General features: G+C 36.4%; 1 long non-coding RNA gene across 4 annotated transcripts in view; it reads right to left on the reverse strand.

Annotated features, from left to right (window-relative positions):
- The window catches only part of LOC148338443 (uncharacterized), a 43063-nt gene extending 39582 nt beyond the window's left edge, over positions 1 to 3481 (reverse strand). For 3 of the 4 annotated variants that reach the window (XR_015842947.1, XR_015842945.1, XR_015842948.1), the window contains exons 1-2: positions 3227 to 3481; positions 3039 to 3117 (exon numbers count right to left, since the gene is read on the reverse strand). This is a non-coding gene — a long non-coding RNA (uncharacterized LOC148338443). Of the gene's footprint in view, positions 1 to 1809; positions 2548 to 3038; positions 3118 to 3226 lie in introns of those variants that run through there. The other variant, XR_015842946.1, reaches the window with a different exon arrangement.
- Positions 3482 to 6000: the final 2519 nt, after the last annotated feature.

Consider the following 6000-nt stretch of genomic DNA (forward strand, 5'->3'; position numbering starts at 1 on the left):
CTTTCCACAAATGAACCTGTGACACCTATAATAAAAAAATATTCAGACTTATATTGTGTAATATATCAATAAATACATACAGGTGAATTTAATATATTAAACTGTTGACTGGTCCTACCTAAACTTGGACTAACTCACACACAAACACAAACACACACGCAAACTATTGTACTCTGAAATGGAAACAGACTCCATCGGCTTAAAAGAACCTCATTCAACTGAACTAACTTTATATTTTTTCAACAGACCAGACATCCCCTCCCATTTAATTTCTTAATCCTTTGTTGTCGGCGTCATCAGTTTTCCTTCTTGAAAATGCCCCTAAAGGGCGATCCAGCAGATGTTGCTTGATTGTAAATCAAATAATTGCTCCGCAGTGTCGCAATGTTTGAGATGTGAGCGGTATAGTTTGATATGATTCACAGCATACAAGGTTCTGTTTGAGGTAATTATCCAGATGTTTGTTCAAGCCATGCTACAATTCCATTTATTGAAATATGTTTTTGTATAATGTATGAAGACAGACCTCAGACTAAATCTTTTTATAGTTTTTTTTAAAGTGCCAACTGCCCGAAATGTTGTGCCGTTAATCTCCATTGAACCTGTTGTTGAACCGCCAAATTATTTACTAGTAGCTTTCATTTATTAGTGAATACTTCTAGCCAATGCAAAATATATTCTTTGGCAGGATATTAACTTTAGTGTGCATGTCTGTTATTAGACGTGGCCACTTATATCTGATTTATTTTTTGTGCAGTAGAGTGGAAAGTTGAAAATTTGTGGGTTTATTTTTTTATATAAATTCCAATTGGTACTCCCTTCAGCCGCATGTATATTATTTGATCTTGAATTGATCACACTATGCAACTTGTTAGCAATTATATCATCAGAGGCAGAACAAACCTAACCAGTGAACTTACATAGAACACCAGAAGTCAAATGTGTTGCAACATTGTTTGATCAATGTTTCATTGAAGAGTCAGGATTAAAAATAGGACGTTGTGCTTTCATCATAATTCTGCTGGTCACTGATTGGATTCAATTTGACATTAAACTGAAGAAATGATCTATGAAAGAACCACAACACATTATGGGAATATAATATCCGATTTGCACTTTTTGTTTTTTTACTTAGAAAAACAGTAAAACAATATTCAAATCAAATTTTGTTTGTGTGTGTGTGTGTGTGTTGGGTAAATTAAATTGTCTTGTAACTGCAACGTATATTTGGGATGCACTTTTGCTAAATGATTTTTACGTTTTTTTTTAATATATATATACAAGCATTGCAACTTGTCACCATCGAGGGCATTCACTCACAAATATTTTAACAATTGCTTATCCTATTGATTTTTCTACTCGGGTCATTGGTAAATTTCTGGGCATTGCTGTTTGTTGCAGAAACAGCTTCCATTTTACTGTAATTAACACTGGGGAAATATCAAGAATTGTATTAATTCATTCAGGTATATTTGTCCAAAATGAACATTTTACTCATTACCATTATTCTAAAAAAACTATATAAATATTATTATTATTAATAATAATGTGCATTTCGTATAAGTGTTATATAAAGTTGAGTTAATTTCTTACAAAAAGAGCAATTGAGTGAAATCCAGCGCACAAAGTCTTCGAATAATCAAGGCAGCTGCTGTGTCAAACACGAGTCACTCACTGTCTCCAATTATATTATTCGCAGTTACTGACAATTGAGCAAATATAGACAATAAGCCAAACTTCATCAAGGGCTTAACCAATTCCAAAAACAAATACATTATCTGTTCTGGGTGGAGTTATTTATTAGGGAATATGGATTAAAAACTAGCATTAAGCTAACACTGCCATATGTTGTTTTTTTTTTGGGTAGTTCTGTTTATACATGCCCATTAATGTTCGCGACTTGTCGAAATAAAACAAATAAAAAAGACTGAATATGAAAAGAGGTCGACAATAATAATGATGAATGAGTTTGTGGGGGAATATTTTCTTCTTCTCATGTCCATTATTCGTAATATATGAGGTGAAATCATTTTAAGACAATGCAGGAGATCAAGATTGAATTCTATGGTACCATTTGGAACAGAAACTCGATCAACATCAATGAAATAATACAAGTAAATGAATAAGTGGTCTAGTTATGAAAGCTAAAATGGAGGCAGAGAGTGGACAACGATCCCAAAATAGTCACTGACATATTCACCAAATTGTCAATTATATGGACTGTAATAGAGAAATAAGAAAAGAATGAGGTGTGACAATCTGGCAGCAAAATGAGCGGGGGGAAAAAAAAAAAATCATTGCTGCATACAAAACAATGCGGCACAAATAAACTGCATCAGAGCAGGAACACAAAGATACGGGCTCGGAAGAATCAAAGTCATTATGTATCATTGGTTGTCCTTGCCATCGCCATTATGGAACATCATTAATGAATCGTTTTCTTTGGAACTTGAACGCAACCTTGAAACTGATGCCAATTTGTTTGGAGTGATTTCTTGACAAGAAGCTGAAGCCCAAATGCTTCCATGAGCCACTACCCCATGTTATCTATTTAAAAAAAGAATAAATTATGAACATTAAATCATGCGTCTAGTTTTTGTTGGACTCAGAATCACTTGTCATCAATCATGTCATTGTCACCGAGCAGCACCTGGAGAAAGGTTATCCATCTACATCTATCAGCATGACCGCTTATGCAACCATAAAAAAAAAAAACGAATTGCAGTGCAGCCACAGTTACCATGGCAACAGTAAGTTGACAGGCGCAAAGTCAAACATCCCCTCGATAACGCAAACTTGTTGTTACCTCAAACCATATACAACTATGGTTTCCAATGTTGTTTGCGAATTCCTGCCGCAATCATTTCTCATACTCATGATTGCTTGTGTAGCGGCTGCTGCGAAGCAAATCTGCTCTGACGATCTCGAGTCAAAGGTGGGGGTGGCTCAAGCTCCAGCTCATTGTTGCGTGAATCGCTTCCGGAAGCTTGCTAGTTCTTCGAGTGGTGTGTTATTTCCTTGTGTTTGAAATGACTTACCTTTTTCTTTTATGAGGAGAGGGACTGCCGGATTGATGAAGATATCGCTGAGGAGTTGCAACATTACATCTTCGGCAGGCTGCCGTTTGTAAAAAAAAAAAAAAAAAAAAGAATTGGGAAGAAAAAGAGCATTCGCACCCGCCGTGGTAGATTTTGCATAATCCAACTCAATGAAGTGAAAACAATACCTCTTGCCTTTGCGCTTTCTCGTTTGGTGGAAGTAATTGGGTTTCCTGCTTGACGGGAGGAATTAGTTAAATGCTAAAGAGGAGAACTTAAATAAACATTCTCTGAAATTGATGATCAAAATAAAATGAGCCTCGCGTCCATTAACATCACAAGATAATTACACCAACACGACGATTTACAAAAAAAAAAAAAAAAAAGTCTTGACTATCATGGTCTGTTTGTTTCTGGGTTTTGGAATTTAGTTTCAGTTTTTTCCTTGTCTTGTCATGCTTATTGTGTCCACCTGTGTTCTTTTAACCATTCCCTCGGGTTGACCAATCGGCTCCTTCCAACCGTTTGCGTCTTGTCCAGGTCTTCCTTGTTATCTTGTTTGTATGCATTTGGTTCCTTTCAGTGTTGTCGGTTCATTGTCAATGTCATCTGTTCCTCAGCGTGTTTCAGTTTTCAGAGTCAAGTCTGAGTTTTTTTTGTTACTTTATCCTTGTTGTTTTGTACTTTGATCATTTTGTATATCCGAGGCCCATGTTTTTGCCTTTTAGTTTTCTTCAATGAAATACCCTTTAAGTTACCCTTGCCTCGCTATATGGGTCCTTCACCTCAATCCTCCACCATGCCAAAACCGGACATTAACGGGCACATGCTATTTTTTTTTTTTTTTTTACAAAATCAAACAATAATTCGTGTATAGCCGCAAATTAAAATACAATCATGAAGTCTTAATGATGGATGCAAAACCCTTCTTGATTGTGCTGACTGTGCCTTGAAGAGAGCAGAACAAACATCCATGGCTTTTACCTTCATTCCACACGTTTGTTTATTTTTCATCTTAATTTCATTGAGCAAATACCACATTATCTTTCGAGTGCAAAGATACACGACATGAGGTTATCCACGTCAAAGAATATAAAGATTCTGTGTCGGGGTGTTTGAAAGTTTTTGTTTGCTGTACACTGAATTTCCGTTGACATTTTGGCTTCCAAAAGTTCTTAATTAGATCCCAATGCAAGCTGCGAACATCTGACACCGACAGCATTTGGCTTTGACATGCAAGTCACCTCGAGAAATAAATGCCAACGGTAACCGGGTCTTCCAGTCTGTAAAAAAATAAATAAATATTGATAATAAGACAATGAACAATAACGATTAGAGTTATTTTAGCCAAATAGAAGTTGAAAACATTTTCTTTTTAAACCTCCGAACTTGCCATTTTGCTGAGAGCTTTTTAGTTGCGCTGGCACCATGACAATAACCGAAAATGAATTGTGTGATGATTGAAGAGTAGGCAACAATATTTCCCATTGAATCCCTCATCCCTTCATCATATATAAACGTCCACATCTGGGTTATAATAGTTTTTTATTTTGTTTTAATTAGTTTTCAGGGTGGTTGTGTTAGTTTTTATTAGTTTTAGTTTTTACAAAAACACCTAGTTTTAGTTGAGTTTGAATTAGTTTTAGTTTTTTTTAAAGTGTTTTACACATGCTCAAGATTTAAAGTTAAATGCATCCATGCGCCTTAATTATAATAAAGCGAAGGATGCCTTGTTTGCCAAGTGTCTAACTCACCTACGTGTTCAGTGTACAATTTTTTTTCGATAGCGTATATACATTTTTCATGTATGTACCAAAAGAGGAAATCACTTTTTACCTAGCGTTGCATTTCGGGCTGAGTTAAAGTCAAGACCAGCTGAGCCATTCGTGCCAACGCCACACAAACTCGTCTCCGAGGAGCGACGTCATTTGCTGGCTCTTTTTTATTGACTGCTGCTTCTGTGTAACAAACTTTGAGAGGACTACAACTCCCAGATGATTGTTCAACTTTCTCCTCTTCTGGGAAACGGCCGTGCTATTTTAATCCTAGGCTCGAGTCTTAAATTAATTGCCAAATACAAAATCTTTTGGTAACACATTTTCTCTATAATTATAGTTTGTTTTAGTTCATACCTTCACGAAAACAGAATGATGATGGCTACACTTCAGTTCACAGAAGCTCCACAGCTACCCCGTGTTCACCTTTGTAGCTTGGCAAACAGTCCCTAAATAAGAGTCTTTCCTTGTGCTCTTCAAATCACTCGCATAGCTTTACAGAACTATTTGAGCTCCACTGATTCACACTTATTTTCTCCCAGTCATAATATCTCTTTTGTTGCTCTCTCAACTTATCACGTGGAAGCTGTCAAACGCAACAGCTCTTTCTCAAGCTCCCCCTCTCTGCAACCCTACACCATACCTGCATCGGCAATCATTGCTCTGAATGTAAAGGCACATTCTGTCAAGTACATTAGTATGCACGGAAGCGATATTGGATTCCAAATTTGAAATAGTATAATCCATTGCAGGGCTTGATGGAGATGAATGCATTTAGCTAAATATATATATATATATATATGAATAAAACAGCCTGAAGTTTGGCCAAGGTCTGCTTCTCTATTACACATCATGCACAAACTGAATACATGACGTGTCGTTGACCTTGATACGTCTTCCCAAACATCAAAAACCTCAGAAATGCATTCACATAAATTGTAAGGTAGGCCCACTCACTCCACATCAGCTCCCAACTACACAAATTGCAATTCTGCATGAAAAAAAAAATCCCACAGACATAAATCCAAAATATTGCACAATGCTGTACTGAATTGGCAAAATGTTGTTTCTTACAAAAGGCGCATTCTTTATTCCAACGTTAGTGTGTCTCCATTTCCGATAATACGTTTCCTGCAGCAGCACTCAACACTTCAAGCAAGAGATATTTGAACACAAACGGTGGCGCA

This window comes from Idiotropiscis lumnitzeri, chromosome 4, assembly GCF_059441095.1.
Source record: "Idiotropiscis lumnitzeri isolate Australia: NSW breed Sydney's pygmy pipehorse chromosome 4, RoL_Ilum_1.0, whole genome shotgun sequence".
NCBI lineage: Eukaryota > Metazoa > Chordata > Actinopteri > Syngnathiformes > Syngnathidae > Idiotropiscis > Idiotropiscis lumnitzeri.